At 46.8% G+C, this 23,251-nt stretch overlaps 1 long non-coding RNA gene across 1 annotated transcript; it reads right to left on the bottom strand.

Moving 5' to 3' along the window:
• Positions 1–16,167: 16,167 nt before the first annotated feature.
• Positions 16,168–22,228, bottom strand: LOC138431632 (uncharacterized). Its single transcript, XR_011253831.1, has 2 exons — positions 21,966–22,228; positions 16,168–16,577 (listed from the first exon to the last, which is right to left on the bottom strand). It is a non-coding gene; the product is annotated as an uncharacterized lncRNA (long non-coding RNA).
• Between the last annotated feature and the right edge of the window lie 1,023 nt (positions 22,229–23,251).

The raw sequence follows: 23,251 nt of genomic DNA, 5'->3' as shown, positions 1-23,251 counted from the left end.
CCCCTACACTTGTGTGTTGAAGCCATAACCCCCAGTACCTTAGAATGTGACTATATTTGGAGATAGGGCCTTTAAAGCAGTAATTAAGGTAAAACGAAGTAATAGGGTAGGGCCCTATCCAGAAGGACTAGAGTCTTCATAGAAAAAGAGAAACCAACCGGAGGGGTGAGCCCCGAGCCGCGGCCGTGAGCCCGGAAGCTGGCCGCTGCGGAGAGTCTCCTCCACACGGCAGCATCGCAGGAGGGACCAGCTCATGCTGGTCAGAACAGCCATCGTCAGACAGCCTGCAAGTAACGATGGCTGGAGAGGGTGCGGGGGAAAGGGAGCCCTCCCACGCTCTTGGTGGGAGTGTAAGTTGCTGCAGCCGCTGTGAAAAACAGTACGGAGGTTCCTCAGAAATCTAAAAATAGAGCTTCCATGTGATCCAGCAATCCTACTCCCGGGCACATACCCAGATGAAACTCTAATTCAAGAGACACATGCACCCCAGTGTTCGCAGCAGCAGCGTCCGCAATAACCAGGGCGTGGGAGCAAACTCAGCGTCCATCAGCAGATGAGTCGGCAGACGTGGGACGTACGCACAGTGGGGGCTAATCAGCAATGAAAGGAGCAAGATGACGCCATTTGCCGCGACACGGCTGCAACTGGAGATGATCACACTGAGTGAGGCGAGTCAGGAAGGGAGAGGCAAATAGCACGTAATATCACATATGCAGCCTCTAAAGCATGACAACAGTGAGCCCATCTATGAGACGGAATCGGAATCAAGGACAGAGAGAACAGACTGGCGCTTGCAAGGAGGAGGGAGATGGGAGAGCGGTGGAATTCGGGATTCGCGAGTGCCAGCTGGGATAAGCAGGGTGGATAAAGAGCACAGGGAACTGTAGTCAATGTCCTGCCATTAACCCTGCTGGAAAGGACACGGAAAAGACGGATATACGTGTGAGTGTGCTTGTGCGCATGTGTGTGCGTGCGTAACTGAGCCACTCAGCTACCCTGCTGGAAAGAACACGAAAAAGACGGTCTATACGTGTGCGTGTGTGTGTGTCCGTAACCGAGCCACTCAGCTACCCTACTGGAAAGAACACGAAAAAGACGGTATATACGTGTGCGTGTGTGTGTGTGCGTATAACTGAGCCACTCAGCTGTACTGCAGTAGTCAACACAACACTGTAAGTCAACTCTACTTGAAGTTTTTTAAAAATGGGGGAAGAAAGCACCAGCAACCGGGGCTCCTGGCTCTGGGACTCCACCCTCTGGGGGATGAGCCCTGCTCCCTCCTCGTGGCGGGGTGGCGGACGGTGCCCTCAGGTTTGGCCGGGGATGAACATGCGGCTGCTGTCCTGCACATGGGCGAGGGAAGCCCAGACCCCTCTGGCGTAAAGTGGGGTGCGGGGGGGAGCTGGCACACCCTGCCCCAGGCCGCCTTCCGGTCAACCCCTCCCCAGCGTTTGCTGTCACACCGCCCACATGGACGGTCCCCCCTTGACCCAGACTCCGGCCTGGCGTTCCGGGCTCCGCGCTGAGCCGCAGCCTTCGGCCCCATAGCGGCGGCTTCCTCCTCACACCCACCTGGCAGTGGGCTCCTGTTCTGCCAGCCAATAGTCATGCATGACTCTCAGGAGATGATACGCTGGGTCCCTCCCTCCACGCCGCTGGGGGCTTCTTTCCTCTACAACTTCTGTGTCCCCATTTCCATGGGGTTTGGAGGGAAACTGGGGAGACAGCTGCACGTGGTCCCCTCACCTTGACCTGGAAACCTGCATTACTCGAACACAGCGTGGTGTCGAGGGCCCTTGGCTGGGAGGTTAGAGGTGGAGTCCTTGTCCTCATCTGATCATCACGCATGTCACCGGGTACTCACACTCCTTTCCTTCATCAGCCCCTTACAGCTCCAACACCGACCTTCTTTAGGGAGCGTGTTCCTGGACAGTGGACACCCGTCAGCTAACTCTGTGAGCTTTATATCCCTGCCATCGCTTCCTGTCACTCCACTGTATCATAAGTGAACACCTGTGTCCCTTGCCTTTTTCCCACTGTTCAAGGACCTTGAGGGAGTTCAACCAGAAAGAAAATCGGAAACAAATTACTCAGTGAGAACCGAAAGCTTAGGAGTCTCAAAATGAGGGAGAATCCTCTTGCCCCTTTCTTATTTTAGAATCCCCTGCTAGCAGCAGACTCTGCTGTTTCTTAAGCCCTATCCTCTTTAGAAATGAGGAGATGCTAAAAGGGCTTAAGCGAAAAGATTAGGCAAAGGAAGGCCCAAAGCTAATAGACACTGCCAGAGTGGCGAGGATACAGTCACTCATCCCAAGAGAAGCTATCAGAACCCAGGGACACATCAAACACAGCGCGTGCCCTCCAGGAATCTACAGTTCCATCAACCAGGTCTTCCTTCATGGAGCCAAATTGGAAAGGAGCAGCTGAGTGTTTGCAGCTCTAGATAAATGTGAGGCTCAATGAGAACTCACTTGGTGGGGCCTACAGCCTGCAGGGGTGCAGCCTGTTATTGCCAGCCAAATGCCAGAGACTGAAGTGGAAGATGGAAATTCACCAAGATGAAGCCTCCGGAGCGCATGGCACAGAGACGGGCCAGCTCGGGGGGAAGGGAGTGGCCAGCACGGCATAGGCAGGGGAGGCCAGAGGAAAGGACGCAGGGGTCGCAGCCAGCACCTCGCCCAGCTAGTATTCTTGCCTAAAAAATTCCATGGACAGAGGAGCCTGGCAGGCTACAGTCTGTGGGGTCACAAAGAGTCAGACATGACTGAGAGATTGAGCATGCACACAAGTAGGCATTTACTTTACGACGGTTTGCTCTGTGGATCTGACTGGCTCCAGATCAGGGGAGTGGAGGCGCTGTCTTAGCAGGCAGTAGGTGGGCCTCAGCAGATGCTGTAGAGAGGGCCTGGACACCAGAGTGGCTGGACTAGGTGACGACCTTGAACACTCCTTTCAATCCTGAAATTCTATGCAGTTCTTAAAGTGAGAGAAAGTGAAGTCACTCAGTCATGTCTGACTCTGTGTGACCCCATGGACTGTAACCTACCAGGCTCCTCCATCCATGGGATTCTCCAGGCAAGAATACTGGAGTGGGTTGCCATGCCCTCCTCCAGGGGATCGTCCCAACCCAGGGATCGAACCTGGGTCTCCCGCATTGCAGGCAGATGCTTTACCATCTGAGCCACCAGGGAAACTAGGCAGTTCTTAGAAAAGTGTAAAATGCCTCACGGATGTATTATTATTACTGCATACTCTATGGGCCCAATAAGAAGAGGCTTAATACGAATTGCTAGGTAGCTGAAAGTTGCTACAAGAAGTGAAATTATTCTCTAACAGAGCCACAGCTGGAACCCCCTCTCAGGGCAAGATAAATTCCCATTACACCATCCACCATGCTAGAACCTTCAGTCATACATTAGATTCCGGGCCTCAAGGAATTAGATCCATGCAAAGATGAGGAAAAGTGAGGAAGAAGAAATAAATCCACGTGGAAGCGGTAAGGCCAACGTCGGAAGCCACGTCTGTGAACAAATCGTATGTTGTTGGAGAACAGGGGCAAAGGCAACCAGCAGGAGGTACCCCCTCCTGCCAAGCCTTCCAAATAGTTAATAACATCTCTACTGATCCATTTATTGCAATAGCTTCTGCTTATTGTCTCAACTGGACTGGCTTGTAACTTCTAAAGGGGGATCAGATATCTTCACGTCCTCAGTGATTAGCATAATACCTGAAAGAGAACAGGAATTCAATAACTGTTTGATGAATGGGTAGATAGAGGGAATGGCCAGCTGACCGGTTCACTGGCTGGGCAGATGGGATATGTGAAGGCTGCCAACCCTAAGCACCCAAGCGTGGGCTTGCTGGTCTGGTGCTGACGAACGTTGGCCCAGAGCCTTTGAAGATGATTGGCTGAGGAGGACAAAGAAACCTGGACGTTTATCAGTGGTCACCTCTGTATCCACTTCTCCCTTCAACTGTTCTGTAAACCACTGTGGAGCCCTAGGATGGGTCCTTCCCCTTTTAAGCGTATCATTAATTTATGTAATAAATATTTACTGAGCACCCTGGTCCCTCTGCTAGGCACTGGAGGTAAGGATTTAAATAAGCTGGGACCTTGACCTCTCCTAACCAAATAAGCACTCCATACTATTTCACACGTGCAGTGACGGTGAGAGAACAGGGCATTGCAGGACCATGATAAGAGGGGTCACAAATCCGGATCCAGGGCAGATCAGAGAAGGCTTCCCCCAGGAGTGGCCTGGGGAGTAGAACCCAGCTTGGGCGAGCAGGGTGAGTATTCCAGGCAGAAGGAAGAGCACGTTCAAAAGTCCCGAAACCAGCTAAGAGTTTCAGAAACCGAGAGACATCCTCTGGAGCCACAGGCTGAGCCATCAACAAGTGTGAAGACTCCATGAAAGACCCCTTTTTATTCGAACTGAAAAAAAAAGGGCTATTCACTGAAGTCTTTTTGCTGTCCTGGAAGAACCGACTGACAAGCTCCTGGCCAGTGAGGACTGTGTTTTATTCATCGTGGTGGTCCCAAACCACTAGCTTTCTTGCACAGAGAAGGAGCTCAGCATCTTTTGCACATCTTAAACTTTCCCTGATGCACGAGCGGATTCCAATTTTCTTCTAGAAGACTCAGTACTCCAGGGTGGTCAGACTGAAGGGAACTTCCTTGTGATCCCGACTATAGCAGCAACTCTGTGTCAGCGTTTGACCCTAATTTGAAGCATGGTGTTGGAGAAGACTCTTGAGAGTCCCTTGGATTGCAAGGAGATCCAACCAGTCCATCCTAAAGGAGATCAGTCCTGGGTGTTCATTGGAAGGACTAATGCTGAAGCTGAAACTCCAGTACTTATGGCCACCTCATGTGAAAAGCTGACTCACTGGAAAAGACCCTGATGCTGGGAAAGATTGAGGGTGGGAAGAGAAGGGGATGACAGAGGATGAGATGGTTGGATGGCATCACCAATTCGATGGACATGAGTTTGAGTAAACTCCAGGAGTTGGTGATGGACAGGGAGGCCTGGCATGCTGCAGTCCATGGGGTCGCAAAGAGTCGGACACGACTGAGCGACTGAACTGAACTGAATGACTGCATATCCACGTGCCTTTGTCTTCTTTTGAGTTTCCCAAGAGGCAGACCCTAAGACAAAAAACGGCACTAGCAGCTCATTAGAGAGAGGATCCTAGGAAATGCCGGTAGGGAGGGCAGGAGCAAGACAGACAAGGAGTGAGAGCAGGAGAGCGCGTGGTGGGGGTGAGTTTACGACGTGGGATCCGGGCTCCATCCTGGGGAGTCTCCTGGCAAACAACCCAGAGCTGGCTCAGCCAAGGAGACGCAGAGCAGGGGTCTTGGCCCCGCCCCTCCCGTCTCGCACTGCTTGGAGGCAGCTCCTGAGAAGTGACCTGCCAGTGTCTCTGGCCTGCCCCACATGCAGACAAAGGAAGTGAGGGGTTGGGGGCAGGCAGTGATAACATCTGCTGCAGCTCCCCTCCCACGTAGGCCCTCAGCTCCACTCATGTGCTCAGGGAGACGGGAGGTCAGGCCCCTGAGCGCCGGACCACCGTCTGCTCTTGGGCTGCAGGGGATTTCCTGACGGCACGCCTGTGAAGTCGCCCTACAGTCTGTGTGATTTCCTGGGGCACGGAAGAAGTCACGCTGCTCTTTGCTGCATCTTTTTAAGCGTCATGCTCCCTTCTTCCTCCCCACCCTCACATTGTTCTTACACTGTAGCATTTCATCCTATGTATTGCTATAATTTTTGTTTTCAATCAAAATGCTGTTCATTCAAATCCTTTCCCTCTCACAAGGCTCCTTGTTATCTGCCTCACTCTTCCACATGGCGGCCACTGAACAGACCCGGGAGGGTCTGACGGTGATAGGAAAACTAGAAATCGCTTGGATGAGGTCAACCAGCAGCATAAAAAGAGAGCCAGGACTCAAATTCAAGTCTTTAGTCTTCTAGTTCAAAGGTTGATGAACTCTGATCCTTGGGCTGATTCGGCCCAAGATCTGGTGTTACAAATAAACTTACGATAGGACAATCATTCACATATTATGATGCGCTTTCTTTCATGCTACACTAGCAGAGGTGAATAGTTGTAACAGAGACAGTCTCACAAAGCCAAAGGATTCGCTGTCTGGTCCTTTATGTTTTCTGCTCTCCCCACGCCATCCATAGTCACAATACATTCTGCTGTTTGGACTGCACCAGAACCCAGAAAAGTGGGGATTTGTTGTTTAATAGGTACAGAGTTTCAGTTTTGCAAGATGAAAAGAGTTGTGCACCCCAGTGTTCATTTCTTCCCTGTTTACAGTAGTCGTGACATGGAAGCCACCTAGATGTTCACTGACAAAAAAAACGGATAAAGAAGTTGCGGTATATATGTACAATCGATTATTACTCAGCCGGGAAAAGGAACAAAACTGAGTCAGTTGTAGTGATGCAGATGAACCTAGAGCCTGTCATACAGAGGGAAGTAAGTCAGAAAGAGAAAAAGAAAAACAAATATTGCATATTAATGCATTTATATGGAATCTAGAAAAATGGTACTGATTAACCTATTTGTGGTGTTGGAGAAGACTCTTGAGAGTCCCTTGGACTGCAAGGAGATCCAACCAGTCCATCCTAAAGGAGATCAGTCCTGGGTGTTCACTGGAAGGACTGACGCTGAAGCTGAAACTCCAATACTTTGGCCACCTGGTGCAAAGGGCTGACTCATTTGAAAAGACCCTGATGCTGGGAAAGATTGAGGGCAGGAGGAGAAGGGGACAACAGAGGATGAGATGGCTGGATGGACATGGGTTTGGGTGGACTCCGGGAGTTGGTGATGGACAGGGAGGCCTGGTGTGCTGCGGTTCATGGGGTCTCAGAGTCGGACACGACTGAGCGACCTATATGCAGGGCAGGAATAGAACTTCAGGGGGAGAGCGGACTTGTGGGCACAGCGGGGTAAGGAGAGGGCGGGACGCGCTGGGAGAGGAGCACTGACGCTTGGATGATACCGGGTGTGCAACAGACAGCTGGGGGGCTGCTGTGCAACACACGGAGCTCAGCTGGGGGCTCCGGGATGACCTAGAGGGCTGGACGGCGGGGTGGGAGGGCGGTCCAAGAGCGAGGGTTATATGCATACACACGGCTGATCAGGTTGTTGTACAGCAGAAAGCGACACAGCAATGGAAAGCCGTTATAGTCCAGTAATCAGAAAGGAGAAGAGTTCTGCGGGCAGATGGTGGTGACAGTGACAGAAAGCTCAGTGTGACTGTGCTCAACGCCAACACCGCGCGCGCAGACACGATTCAGACGGTACATGTCGTTACGTGCATTTCAGCACAGTAGAAATAAAAAAGAAAGGAAGCAACAGAAAAGCATGTCCTGTCTCCCATTTTATAGATGAGAAAATTAAGGCACAGGGAGGTGAAGTGACTTGCTCACGATCACTTAGCTGCTTAAGAGGCAGGGGCGAGTTTCAAACCCGTAACTCCTGACGGTGCGTTTCCGTGTTTTTCCTGCCCAGCCTCTGCTGCCCTGGGCTCCATCATGCTGCTCCCTAGTTTAACTCATAAATATCCATCCATTCAGACAACAGCCACCCTCAATAGACGGATAGCTTTCTGTTGGGTGTGAGAGATCTGGTGTATATTGTGATGTTTTTCTTGTTGCCTTCCACCCAAACAAACATAGCTCTGGTACAAGAGAAGTTATAAGAATCCAGGAACAAGCTATACGTTTTGATAATGAAGGTGGCTTGTTTTTTTTTTTTTTTTTTTTTATGAATCGTAATTTGTTGCGGTAGAAACGTAAGCCTTTCAGGTGCAGAGGAAAGATTCGTAGCGTAGCCGGTGAGAACACCGTCTCACTGGTGAAAGAAATACTCCAGAAGGTTCGGCACATCCAGTTGTGGCCATTCTAAGGCACAGAACTATTCCAGTGGGACCACATGATTCAGATAGCTGTCTGACAAATGTATCAATGATAAAATAATTACAAAAATTGTACACATGCTTCACTGGAAGTATATGTATACGTGACTAATCGAGAATCACCACGACACTCAAAAAAATTTTGCTATCCCAACATAATTCATCTGTACCCATATTAACACTTCACTGTTTAAATAATAAATTCAGATTATCTTATGATGAAAAATTCGTTCTTGATTTTTATACACTTTGGGGTTAAAACTGGCAACCTAAACTATCACACCAAGCGTCTTAGTGCGTAAATTTGACAATGCTCAGAGTGGCCTGCACCAGTTCAACGGGACGAGCCTGTTGCCTCTTCTGTCCTCCCCTGTTCCCTCTTCTGTCCTCCCCTGTTCCCTTGGGCTCATTCCTAAATGCCCACCACACCTCGGGGCTTTCTCTGTGTCCTAAGTGATCTTAGGTGCACGTCTCTCACGCTGTCTTATTCCCTCCATTCTAAACAGAAAGGCCGCTCTGGTACAAGATAAACATCAAGAGTCCAGAACCGCAGCTGGAGGCGGCAGCAGTTATCAGGGTCTTGCCCTCTTTTCTAAATGCTTTCCCCTAAATCTCCGTGTTCCTCACACTGCAGGTCAGTAACCGAGAGCCCGCAGGCCAGCACCAGTCCTCAGCAAACCCTCGAGGCCCCTCGTGGTTCTTTGCCAAGGGGTGCTGGTCTTCCCTTGGACGCGCCGTGCTGTGCCCCTCCCCCATCCCCTCGGGACGGGCCCGATTCCTTCCTTATTCAGAAATCCGAGTCTTCGTCAGTTACCTTTGAAGAGGGTTTGGTTTCCCTGATATGCTCTGCCTGCCAGGAATACCGGGTCCCTCCCTCTGCCTACTCTCCCAAGATGGCAGCCCCGCACGACCCTTCCTTTTGGTGCTGAGCACGCTGCCTGCATTTGGCTGGTATCTGCCACTTAGCCGAGGCGCAGGGAGGGGCTGCTTCACATCTTTGTGACAGGAAGCATCAGTTCCTCATGGGCATCCAAGCCGAAAATAGACTTCCCCACCGGGCAGACACACAGCAGGCACCCACTACCGGTGCCCTGGAAACGCCTTCCCCCACCCCTCCGTCTGCGCCCCCCCCCCCCCCCCCGCCGTTGAAGCCCCGTTTGATTGATTGCATCCCTCCCTACTTGATCATATCATCCTGAATATTAAGCAGCCAGAACACTCACTGACTGACAGTTACCCTACCCGAATCCCCATCCATTCAACCCCCACGCAGAGCTCCTAAGATTAGGTCCAGAGGCATTCTCCTAACTCTGAGAGGTAGGTGCATATTTTAAATGACAACAACCCCTTCTGAAGTGCTAATTGCTAAGATACACTGTGAAGCAGCATTTTTAAACGGTAACATTTTAGCCTTTACTCCTGGTTGGTGTTTAGACTTTGACAACTACAGCTCTCTAGAAGATAAATTATTTTGGGAACAGTTTGGGAAGAGAACTGGCTTCTGTTCAAATTAACGTTTGTCACCATCATACACTTTGCTTCCGCACCCTTTCATCTCCTACTTTTAGCTCCTCGGATTTGTTAATTACGCCACATTTCACAGGAGAGAGGTGTCAACCTTGAGGAAGGCGGTGAGGAGCTGGGGGAAGGAAAGGGGCCTTTGACCTCAGAGCAGAGCAGGTGAGTTATTTTAAATGCAAGGAAGAAAAATGTCCATTTTTTTAGTTACAGGGAATTAGAGGAAAAGATTAAAACAACAGACTTTTAAGAATGAAAGACATGCCGTATTAAATTAAAATCTTGGACAAACACCAAAAACAGACTGTAGTTTGAGGAACCTGTGCCAAATGGAAAGATTCTGTTTCCTCAATCTATCGAAGTCCTATATCCCAGGACAACTGAGACTCACAGCTTTCAAACATCTCAACTTCTTAAATCATGACACTCTGTGAAGATTCTGGGTCATCCCCAGGATTCAGGGCACCCCAAAGATCAGCTTCCTTCTTCCTGGCCTCCCTCCTTCATCTTGATTCTAGCAGTTGATATTTCAAGATCAGGATGACAAGAAATAATGCCATTTTCCTCCACTGTTTTAAAATAAGAATTGTTGAACTCACACATGACTGTCACTCACAGCCCAATAGGAGACTGACACTTTTTTACAAAGTTATTTTTCTTTCTAAACAAGGGTGACAATTCCTGCATAAAATAAATCCTCCATCAACTGGGGAGCACAATCACTAGACATTTTCGGCACACCACTTTTGGGAGAAAGAGGTGATTGAGATGAAGAGAGTTAAACTTTGAGCACACTTGTTTAAAGCAACTTTAAAAAGCAACTTCAGGCTGCAGCCCAGAGTCAGGCAGATCTCACGCAGTTTCTTTCTCATTCTGAACGTGTGGTTTTCGGTCAGGACTGATCAATGGTTATCAATGGTGCTGACCCTTGGCCGCATTAAGACCCTGACCATCAAAGGAAGAATAAAGACTGTTTGATGCACTGTCCTTCCTAAGGTAAGAGATTAGGCCAGAACATCAGGAAGTTTTTCAACATTAGCTCAAACCTTCATTTTAACCAACTGGTTAAAGAAGCTACAGTCTAGAATCCTCAATTCGTGTTTAAACTCTTACCTCATCGGTAAAATCAGAAGACTCCATTAGAACATTTATGAATTTGTTTAAGAAAGATCTATTAAGTGCCTAATCTGTGCCAGATGCTGCTAGGTGCTGTAAATAGAGACATGAACAAAGTTCTTGCCTTCAGATGAATTACAGTTTAGCAAGAGAGATGGATATAAAACAATTGCATAAATAATTTATAACTGCAGTTGTGGTAGAGTTACCAAGAGCTAGTGCAGAATGTTATGAGACAGTGCCATCGGGACAGAGAATCCCCATCTAGGATTCCTAGATCCCAGTTACGAGAGCATGTGCAAAGGTGCTGAGGTGGAGTGGAGCCCAGTCCTTCATAGGAGATGAAAGTGGGGAAACAGCAGTATGGATAAGCTGAGATAGGATCAATGAGCAGCCAGAGAGGAGCCCAGAGACCAAGCAGCGAGGACCAGAACCAGCCTCACCGGTCAGAGTGGCGAGTTTATACTTCATCCGAGTAGCAGGCAGAATTGTGGCCAAGGAACCTACATGTCCCCCGGTATCTGTTCAAGCCTTCTCCATTTAGCAACAGAGCTCCAGAATTCAACCAGACACACAGCTGCCCAAAAGAAAGACCTTATTTCTCAGACTCCCACGTGACTGAATTCTGACCAGCGAGGTATACGCAGAAGCGGTAAAAGCAGCTTCTGGGAAGTCAGTGTCTTTAAAGAAGGGGAGTGGTCTTCCCTCTTCTCTCAGGTGGGATTGCTGTCATGATGGCAGGAGGCTAGGCAGCCACCAGGGACCGTGAAGTTGGAAGTCACTCGCTGAGGGTAGCCATGCCGCACGATGAAAGGCGCCCAGAGGCCTGTCACCTGAGGGGCCACACAGGCCGCAGCTGGGCGTGTCTGGCCTGCTGCTTCCACAGAACTACACTGAATGTCACACCTATCGAAGCTGCTCAGTTTAGGCTTCCCGCCGGTCTCTGCCCAGCCTATTCTTAATCGATACAGAACGCATTGCTCAAAGATGAAGTTTGGGGTTGACATGCACACATGACTATATTTAAAACATAACCAACGAGGACCTCTGTAAAGCACAGGGACCCTTCTCAGTATTCCGTAATAACCCGAATGGGAAAGGAATTTGAAAAAGAATAAAATTTTAAATATTTAAAAAAGAAAAGTCTTTCTTTCGTAGTGGGATTATAAGCTCTTAAATTCACAAATTTCTATGACTTTCATGAGTTATCAGAATATTTAATATAAGAAATAAAACTGTAGCAAAACTTTTGTTTGCTTATTCATTCATCGTTTTATTTACACGCTTAATCATTTGGCCCCAGCTGTGTACAAAGTACTTGTCTTAGATGCTATCGAGGACAAAATCACAAATAATTTGATGCCTACCCTAAAAGGATTTATAACTTGGAAATACAGGAAGTATTTACAGGTCACTAGTAAAATGCAGATGACCGAAGATGACAGTTAGGGAAAAGCTGATGTTAAGAGCATAGATGATTCATAGAGATAAAACTATCACACTGTGAGCACTCAGAAAGCTATCACATAGCCTAAGCTTGCTTAATGCGTCTGCTCCAATCCAGAAATCACCTACACTAATGCTCTGAGGCACGGAGTCTCAGAGCACCAGGAAACTTTAGAGGAACCAAGTGTTTGTGCAACTGAATAATTAATAGGATTCTGCTGACCTCAGAGACCACTCAGGCAAAATAAACAGGCAAAAACCATTGCTTCCTCTGAAAGCAGGGATTAACAAAGAAAACTCAGCCCAACATTGGGCTTCAAACACCTATTGATAAAAATCTGCTTCATCATTGTCATGGCCAAAGCTCGTCCCCAGTCATACCGTAGGTTGCTGAGATCTTACTTTAGAGTTAACCCTGCAGACTTTACGGGAGAGATACCTGATCCCTTGATTAAGAGTTGAAAAGCCAAATGCTTCAGTGAGCAGTGCTTTTGGACCATTCACACTAGCTGAAGGAGGAAGCCCATGGCAGACCCACGTCCTGTGGAGTCTTGGGTAAGCAGGCAATAGAGGGGAGGGAAGGACGATCCTGAGTACCTCTGTGCCAGGAATCGTGTAAAGCAAACGTTACATAGACGCTTGTTTACTGTTTATACCATCTTTGCGAGATATGAGTGTTATCTCCCTTTTACAGGTAAGGAAAATGAAGCTGAAGATCTGATTTACGCAGAAGATGCACCCAGGTCACAACCAGACTGCAATCCAAATGTTAAGTCAGGCTCCATGAAGCTCTGTGGGAGAGAGTGTCTTTGTTGCCCATGAATTTGAAGTTCGTGCTTTGTCGTGAAAAAATTCAGAGGTGAAGTGATAGGTAAGAAGTGGATTTATTTAGAGAGAAACTCCATAGACAGAGTGTGGGCTATCTCAGAAGGTGAGAGAGAGACAGAGCCTCAAAATATGGCATGGTTAGGTTTTAGGGGCTGGGTAGTTTCATAGGTGGGTGTTGGAGAAGACTCTTGAGAGTCCTTTGAACTGCAGAGATCCAAACAGTCCATCCTAAAGGAGATCAGTCCTAAATATTCATTGGAAGGACTGATGTTGAGATGAAACTCCAATACTTTGGCCATGTGATGTGAAAAGCTGACTCATTTGGAAAGACCCTGATGCTGGGAAAGATTGAAGGCTGGAGGAGAAGGGGATAGCAGAGGATGAGATGGTTGGATGGCATCACCTACTCAATGGACGTGAGTTTGGGTAAACTCCGGGAGTTGGTGATGGACAGGGAGGCCTGGCGTGCTGCAGTCCATGGGGTCGCAAAGAGTCAGACACAACTGAGCGACTGAACGGAAGTGAACTGAATAAGTGGGAGGATTATTCCAACTATTTTGAGGAAAGGGCAGGGATTTCCAGGAACTGGGCCACCGCCCACTCTTTGGCCTTTCATGGTTAGCCTCAGACCGTCGTGGCACCGGTGGTGTCTTATTTAGGTGCTAGAGCACAGCAGCGAGTGGATGATGAGGCAGCCAAGTCTTCTGCCATCTTGGATCCCGGGGGTTCTGACCAGTCTTTGTCATGTCCTATGGCTATGCCATTCTTTCAAAGGCTGTGACCTGCCCCTACCCTCCTGTTTCACCTGCAGCTGCAAGTTGGAAGTGAGGGTTGTTAGCAGATAACCTCCAAGGGCGTTTTCCTTGTTAGTTCTCCACCTAATACTCAATAAGACTCTTTCGAAACCTTGGGAGTGCCTTCCAGTCCAAGGAATAGCAGTCTTCCCTTTGTACTAAACTGATAAATTCAGCATAATAAACCAACTCTCTCTATAGCTATTTTTCTTCTTAAGACTTGAAAACATCTTAAGATTTATGGAAACTGGCACTTCCAAACTTTTGTGAGGAAAAAAAAAAAAGAGAAAAATTTGACCACATCAACATTTAAAACTTTGGGTTCCATAATTCCATTTGACGCTGGTTTTTTTCTCTCTTGAATAAAAGTCTGGGGGTAGCCACAGAAGCTAGTTTAATAGCTCAGCACCATGAAGGCACGTTAAGATTCTCCAAGGCCAGGACCCTGTCGTTCCTATGGTGTGGTCCTTGTCACTGTGGTCTGAGAGATGGTCAGAGAGCTCGAGGTGCAGCATCTTATAAATCACATTGTCATTGTTAAACGATGTCTTTGCTAACGGTTGGCATTCCCATGGTGAAATGTGTGTTCTTACACAGTCCTGGGGGTGTGTGTGATTATACATTGGGACAACCTTTCTGGGGGACAGTTTGATACTTTTTATTATGAATCATACATGTACATAATCTTTCACCCAGTATTTCTATTTCTAGGGGAATATTTATCTCTGTCGCCCCTTGAATCTGGCTGACCTGCTCTGACGTGGAGAAAGAAGTAGAAGTGATCTCCTGGGACATCCAAACTCAGGCCTTAGGAGATTTATCAGCTGCATACACTTCTCTTCCTGGGAGTAAGCCACCGTGCTATAAAGGAGACCAGGTTTCACTATAGAATGATAAGAGGCCAACTTGGAAGAGGAGACACTTGCCTTTTCTTTTTCTTTTCTAATTGATGTATAGTTGATTGATAATGTGGTATTACCTTCAGGTATATAGCACAGAGATTCAAATAGAAAGATAGGTGATAGTAGATATTCTTTCTTAGATTATTTTCCCCTATCAGTTCAGTTCATTTCAGTCACTCAGTCATGTCCAACTGTTTACAACCCCATGAACTGCAGCATGGTAGGCCTCCCTGTTCAGCACCAACTCCTGGAGTTTACCCAAACTCACGTCCATCGAGTTGGTGATGCCATCCAGCCATCTCATCCTCTGTCATCCCCTTCTCCTTCTGCCCCTAATCCCTCCCAGCATCAGGGTCTTTTCCAAGGAGTCAACTCTTCGCATGAGGTGGCCAAAGTATTGGAGTTTCAGCTTCAGCATCAGTCCTTCAAATGAACACCCAGGACTAATCTCCTTTAGGATGGGTTAGTTGGATCTCCTTGTAGTCCAAGGGACTCTCAAGAGTCTTCTCCCACACCACAGTTCAAAAGCATCAATTCTTCGGTGCCCAGCTTTCTTCACAGTCCAACTCTCACATCCATAACGACCACTGGAAAAACCATAGCCTTGATTAGACGGACCTTTGTTGGTAAAGTAATATCTCTGCTTTTTAATATGCTATCTAGGTTGGTCATAACTTTCCTTCCAAAGAGTAAGCATCTTTTAATTTCATGGCTGCAATCACCATCTGCAGTGATTTTGGAGCCCAAAAAATTAAGTCTGACACTATTTCCACTGTTTCCCCATCTATCTCCCATGAAGTGATGGGATCAGATGCCATTATTTTAGTTTTCTGAATGTTGAGCTTTAAGCCAACTTTTTCACTCTTCTCTCTCACTTTCATCAAGAGGCTTTTTAGTTCCTCCTCACTTTCTGCCATAAGGGTGGTGTCATCTGCATATCTGAGGTTATTGAGATTTCTCCTGACAATCTTGATTCCAGCTTGTGCTTCTTCCAGCCCAGTGTTTCTCATGATGTACTCTGCATAGAAGTTACAAGCAGGGTGACAATATGCAGCCTTGACGCACTCCTTTTCCTATTTGAAACCAGTCTGTTGTTCCATGTCCAGTTCTAACTGTTGCTTCCTAACCTGCATACAGGTTTCTCAAGAGGCAGGTCAGGCGGTCTGGAATTCCCATCTCTTTGAGAATTTCCCACACAGTTTATTGTGATCCACACAGTCAAAGGCTTTGGCATAGTCGATAAAGCAGAAATGGATGTTTTTCTGGAGCTCTCGTGCTGTTCTGGCGATATTTAGTACAGTCCTTGCTACAGGGGCAGGCCCTTGTTGGCCATCTGTTCTACGCATGGTAGTGTGGACATGTTAATCCCCAAATTCCTAATTCATGGAGAGACTGCCTCTGATGAGACTGCCTCAGTCAGGCTCTCAGCTGAATACGCAGCCACAAATGCGGCTACAGCGTGCAGCTGAAGCTGCCGCACGTGGAACGGAACGTCCCAGCTGCGCCCAGCCGATCCATGGAATAGTGCAAGATTGATCACTGTTGCTTCTCCAAGCCGTTGAGCTTTGAGGTGGTTTGTCATGCGGCAACAGAAATGAAACCGTATCTTAGGAAATACTGAGATATCAACAAATATTTGTGTACAAGGAAGTGCATGAAGAAGCATTAGAACTCATTTGAGTGCCTGAGGTGGTCTTCTGGTTTCCACTTTGGCTACTCGGAAGCCATTCCCAGTTTCATCTCATAAAAGAATGCAGAGTTTCCTTTATGAAACCCTCCTCCTCATTTGCAGTCAGTGCGGCTCCAGCGCGGCTCGCCCATGCCAGGACGGGATGTTCTCAGGCCCAGCAGTGGATCCCCCAGGGGCTGGTCGTGGGATGGGCATGACGCACACACCGTGGGCACCATCTGTGGATCCCAGGCTTGCGCAGGAGCGACAGGAAAGTGTGCTTTCTTCCTTTTGGGACTGTTGGCAGTCAGGGATGATCGGAGGTAAGAGTTCCTAAGAGGTTGGGAATTAAATGAACACTCCACAAGGTAGGCCTGAAAGAGAGAGAGAACCAGTTCGAGATGACATTTTTGAATCCCAGGATCAGACTACATAGTAGGCTTTCTGGGTATAGGAACCAATAGAAGCCCTTTATTGGCTTAACCCAGTTGAGTGTTTTATCTCTTGCAAACCAAGATTCCTAACCAATACAAGGCCTGTCTGAGGGAAAGTTTGTTTGCAAAAGAACAGACATCCACTCAAATTTATTCCAGAAAAGAAGGAAGTAAAGGAAGAAGGAAGTAGAGGAAGGGAGTAAGGGAAGGAGAGCCCCTTGAGTCCTCTTGGACAGCAAGGAGATCCAACCAGCCCATCCTAGAGGAGATCAGTCCTGAATATTCATTGGAAGGACTGATGCTGAAGCTGAAGCTCCAATACTTTGGCCACCTGATGGGAATAACTGACTCATTGGAAAAGACCCTGATGCTGGGAGAGATTGAAGGCAGGAGGAGAAGGGGATGGCAGAGGATGAGATGGTTGGATGGCATCACCGACTCAATGGACATGAGTTTGAGCAAGCTCCGGGAGTTGGTGATGGACAGCGAGGCCTGGCGTGCTGCTGTCCATGGGGTCACAAAGAGTCAGGCATGACTAAGTGACTGAACTGAACTGAAAGGAAGGGGAGAATCTTATGGGCTTCATAAAACTAGTTACCCAACCACAAATCTCTCCAGTTCTCTCAAAGTCTCAGTTTTAAATGTGCCTATACAATTCCTCACTGTTTTTATAGCCCACTTCTGTCCCCTTCATACACACTTCATCATTATAACCTCAATCCCTAGCATTCACATTACCTTTAAACTCATTTCCACAAATTTGAATGGCATAGTTTTAATATCTCCAATGTTACATTCCTAAAAGAAAGGTCTGATAGGATCAGCTTTGACTGTCTGCCTGTGGTCCAATCAGTCATGTCCAAAGGCAATGATTATGAGATCTCGAGGGGTTGCTTTTTCTGTGGCTATGAGCTGATACCACTCTAATGGCAGGAAGCAAAGAGGAATTCAAGAGCCTTTTGATGAGGGTGAAAGAGAAGAGTGAAAAATCTGGCTTAAACTCAGCATTCAAGTAATTAAGATCATGGCATTTGGTCCCATCACTTCATGACAAATAGGTGGGGAAAAAGTGGAAGCAGTGACAGATTTTCTCTTCTTGGTTCCAAAATCACCGCAGATGGCGACTGCAATTAAGACACTTGCTCCTTGGAAGGAAAGGTATGACAATCCTAGACCTCATATAAAAAAGCAAAGACATCACTTTGCCAGCAAAGGTCTGTAGAGTCAAAGCTATGGTTTTTCCAGTAGTCATGTGTGGATGTGAGAGTTGGACCATAAAGAAGGCTGAGCACAGAAGTACTGATGCCTTTAAACTCTGGTTTTGGAGAAGACTCTTGACTCTTGGACTGCAAGGAGATCAAACCAGTCAGTCCTAAAGGAAATCAACTCTGAATATTCATTCATTGAAAGGATTGATGCTGAAGCTCCAATACTTTGGCCACCTGATGCGAAGAGCCAACTCACTGGAAAAAGACCCCGACGCTGGGAAAACCGAGGGCAGGAGGAGAAGTGGATAACAGAGGATGAGATGGTTATATAACATCACTGACTCAGTGGACATTACATCTGAGCAAACTCCAAGAAATAGTGAAGAACAGGGAAGCCTGGTATGCTGCAGTCCATGGGGTCACGAAGAGTTCACCATGACTTGGCAACTGAACCAACAGCCACAATAAAATGAGCTGGATAGATTTTCTAAAGAAAGCTGTGGGCAAGGAGCAAATTATAGGTATATCTAGAACATCACAAGGCAAAGAAGGAATCAGTGACCAAACAGTAATACATTATGGAATATTAAGCAACCACCAGAACCATGTTTTCAAGAGAATACTTAATATCCTTCAACAAATGGGACAGCTGGATTTCCACATGCAAAAAAAAGAAGCTGGATCCTTACCTCATATTATATATAAAATTTAACTCAAAGTAGATAAAAGAGCTAAATATAAGCACTCAAAATTATAAAACCCTTAGAAGAAATATAAGAATACATCGCTATGATCTTAGTTTCGACATTGGTTTTTTAGATATGATACCAAGAGCATAAGAAAAAGAAGGAAAAATAGAAAACTGGATTTCACAAAAATTAAAATCTTCTAATGTGTGTCAAAGGGTACTATCAGGAGTGTGCTTAAAAGACAACCCATAGAATGAGAGGAAATATTTGCAAATTACATATCTGATAATGACTTAATATCCAAAATACATGAATAACTTTTATAACTCACCAACAAATAGAGAAACAACCCAACTTTAAAATGGCAAAGAACTTGAATAGACATTTCTTTGAAGAAGATATACAAATGGCTAATAAAAACATGAATAAATGCTCAACATTATTAGTCATTAAGGAAATGCAAATCAAAACCATGAGATATCATTTCATCTCATTAAAACTCTTAGAATAATACATAGATGCCAACATTCATGGCCTTGCTTTAAGCAGTGGTTTCTTAGATATGACATCAAAAATACAAGTGAAAAAAGGAAAAACAAAGGATACCATCAAGAAAATGAACAGAAAACCCACAGAAAAGAGCCAGTACTGCATCTGCATACAGAATATACCGAGAACTCTTGCGGCTCAACAGTAAAGAGATGAATAAACCATTTTTTAATGGGCAAAGGATTTTGAGGAACATTCCTCCAAAGAAGATATTAAAATTGGCAAACATTTCACAAAAAGATGTTCAACATCATTAATCATTAGAGAAATACAAATCAGAGCCACAACTAAATATCACTGTAGTCCCCTGAAGATGACTAAAATTTTAAAAGATGGAAAATAAGAGTTGACAAGGCTGAGGAGAAATTATTAGAAATTACATTGCTGGTGGGAAAGCAAAACGGCATAGCTGCTTTTGAGAAACTCTTTTGCGGTTCCTCAGAAAGTGAAACACTGAATTACCATATGACCCAGTCACTCCACTCCAGGGAACATACCCAAGAGCACTGAAAACATGTCTACACAAACACCTGTGCACAAACGTTCATAGCAGCGTTACGCTTGGTAGCCAAAAATAGAATGAATCCAAATAACCACCAGCTGATGAGTGGGGAAAAAGTAGTGTGGTTCGTTCACATAATTGAATGGTAATCAGCAATAAAGAAAGAAATACTGATCCATGCCACCACGTGGGCGAACCTCGGAAACAGTATTCTAATGAAAGAAGTCAGACAGAAAAGGCCATGCATTATTGATCCCATTTGTGGGAAATAACCCAGAATAGGCAACATATAGGGACAGGAAGTGAGTTAGTGTCTTCCACATGCTGCGGGGGAAGGGAGAATGGGTACTGACTGCCGTCAGCTGGAGAGTTTCTTTCTGAGGTGATAAAATTGTGCTGAAATTAGATAGTGGTGATATTTGTACAACTCTGAATACACTAAAAACACACTGAATTGTATACTTCAAAAGGATACATTTATGATATGTGGGTTATATCTCAACAAAGCTATTCATTTTTAAGTGTCCATATTTATTTTTTATTTCATCTTGTTTTAATATACAAATAATACATGTTCATGTAAATGTCATACTTTCAGAGTTGATAACAAAAAAGAATTCAGTAGCAACTGCCCTTAAGGGAGCCACTGGTACCAATTCGGGGCAGATGCCAATAGGGTTATTTCCCTAAATATTCATTTTTTATAAAAATGCTACATTTTACATGCTGTTACAATGATAAGATTTACAGTCACAACTGCTTTACAACCTGCTTTTCCTCTTAACGTAGCTCAAAGCCACATTCTTAAGGCAGTGAATGTAACTGTACCTCCTTTTTCTGGTTACTTGGTGTGTGTGTGTGTGTGTGTGTGGATGCATGCGTGTGCTAAGTTGCTTCAGTCCTGTTCAGCTCTTTGCGACCCCACGGACTGTAGCCCACCAGGCTCCTCTGTCCGTGGGATTTCCCAGGCAAGAATGCTGGAGCGGGTTGCGATGACCTCCCCCTAGGGATCTTCCCCACGCGGGGACGGGACCCATGTCTCTTACCTCTGCTGCGCTGGCAGGTGGGTCCCTTACCACTAGCACCACCTGGGAAGCCCATTTAGTATTATGCTGTATGAATATCATAGTTCACCACTTCTCAGTCTCTGTACCTTTTTTTTTTCAATCTTGTAGTATTGTGTTTATAGGGCTTCCCTTGTGGCTCAGCTGGGAAAGAATCCGCCTGCAAGGCGGGAGACCTGGGTTTGATCCCTGGGTTGGGAAGATTCCCTGGAGAAGGGAAAGGCTACCCACTCCAGTGTTCTGGCCTGGAGAATTCCATGGACTGTATAGTCCATGAGGTCGTAAAGAGTTGTACACAACTGAGTGACTTCCACTTTTACTATTGTGTTCATTTCTACGTAACAAATCACACCAAAATTTAGTAGCTTCAAACAAGTTATCACCTCCTAGTTTTAGGAGTTTGGAAGTGGCTTAAGGATTCTGGTTCAGGATTTCTCACAGGAGTGCTATCAGGACGTCAGCCAGAGTCCAGTCGCCTGAAGGTCTGAGCGGGGCTGAGGTTTTATTTCTAAGGCTGCTGATTTATACACGTGGTAAGATGTTGCTGGTTGTTGGTAGGAGGCCTGTGGCTCACCACGAGGACCTCTGCATGGCTGCTTGAGTGTCTCTTTTTATAATGGGAGTATAGTTGCTTTACGACGCTGTGTTAGCGTCTACTGTGCAATGAAGTGAATCAGCTGTATGTGTACATACATCCCCTCCCTCTGGGACCTCCCTCCCGAAGTTCCCAACCAGATAAAAGTCACAGCAAACTTGTGGATGTCTTTTCAAGTAATGTGGTGGGTATCAGCTTGATCTGCCGCCTTCCGTTTCCGCAGCTTCTTGTCACATTCCCATATTTCTCTGGGAGAACTGCCTGTCTCTGTTCTGTATGGCGCAGGAGGGGCTGCAAAGCAGAATACTCTGCTCCTCTGTCCATAGGCATCAGTCAAGTGGGAGAACCTCTGATTGAAGCAGAGCTAACTGGATTCCTTGCGTGGGATTTCACACATGGATCATGGAAAAGAGAAGATCTCTCTCTGCTGAAGGTAGCTCCCTGAAACAGAGGAACCTGGACTTCCCCGAAACCAGACTGCCCCTTCCCTACCACCAGCAGAGAGCCCCCTTAGGGACAGAAAAACCGAATGAGAACGAGCCCACTGCACAGAGAGGTAGAGAGAGTGGGCTAATGACATCACTCCAGTGACCGGGTCCAGCCCTGCCTGAAGCAAGATCCACCCCTGGACCTCCCAGTTATCTAATGAATTCCCGTTATTGGAACTGGATTTCTGTCTCTAGTCACGGGAAGCCTTACATTGTCCAGCATGTTTTCATACCTGGTTTCTGATGGGAGCGCCGGATGCCCCAGTTTTCCGGGTGCATGCGTGCTAAGTCGCTCAGTCATGTCCGACTCTTTGTGACCCCACAGACTGTAGCCCACCAGGCTCCTCTGGCCTTGGAGATTCTCCAGGCAAGATACTGGAGTGGGTCGCCATGCCCTCCTCCAGGGGATCTTCCCGACCCAGGGATCAAATCCATGTCTCTTACATCTCCTACCCTGGCAGGAGGGCTCTTCACCACTAGGGCCACCTGGGAAGCACGCCCCTCTTCTAGTTTGTGCTAAAAGAGAAGTGCCCCCTCCCGGCCCTGTATGCTCACATGCACAGTCAGCACGATTCACACAGCCCCTAAACGCCCAGCGGCTGTTGAACTAAACTGGTTCCCTGGTTTCCTAGCAACCAAGCTCCCTCTCCCCTTCCTCACACACTTGTGCCCTTTGTGACGTCTCTTTTTCAAAGCGGCCCTTAATGTGTGTGTTTGGGAAAAGGAGAAGGCAAGAAATACACACATATATTTCACCCTGAAACCCGAGACCCGAGACCGCAGGGGAGAGGCACCCTGGCAGACAGAGTTAGCACGTCCACCGGCAGGCTGAAAATAGCAGGAGATTTTGCTTCGCGGCTAATTTCTTGCTCACTGATACCGAATTACTTTTGTAAAATTAATAGTACCTGTTTTAATCAGCACGGAAAGATGTAGGTGACATAGACTGGGTGACTTACACAACAGAAATGTGTTTCTCACAGTTCTGCAGGCTGGAAGGCCAGCAGAGGTTGGGGGGCAGCAGCGTCGGGCCCTGGTGAGATGCTTCCTGGCTGGCAAGCCGCCCAAGGAGTCCTCACACAGCCTTTCCAGCTTGCACGTGTGAAGGGAGACAGACAGAGACACAGCGTCAGCGTCCTCTGCTTCTGAGGCCGCCAATCTCATCATGGGGCCCCATCCTCATGACTTCATCTAACCCTAATTAGTTCTCAAAGGCCTCCTCTGCAAATACCATCACACTGGGGGTTAAGGCTTCAACATACAAATTTTCATAGGACGCAAACCTTCTGTCCATAACAGAATCTGAATATTATCCAAATATTGTTCATATTTGTAATTCACACAACATTCATGACAGCCACGTATAAGACAAGCTATATTTACATCACAACTTACATAGTAAAGGAATCATTAAGGGACTTGCCCAGAGTCACAGTCAGAAGACCAGAACACAGTAATGCTCTTGTCTGCAGACTAATTCCATTGTCCTCTGAGTTTTGAGGCTTTTCTTATCATTTCC

This window comes from Ovis canadensis, chromosome 1 (assembly GCF_042477335.2).
Source record: "Ovis canadensis isolate MfBH-ARS-UI-01 breed Bighorn chromosome 1, ARS-UI_OviCan_v2, whole genome shotgun sequence".
Lineage (NCBI taxonomy): Eukaryota > Metazoa > Chordata > Mammalia > Artiodactyla > Bovidae > Ovis > Ovis canadensis.
Note: the sequence above shows the minus strand (reverse complement) of the source record. Positions and strands in the feature narration are given on the sequence as shown.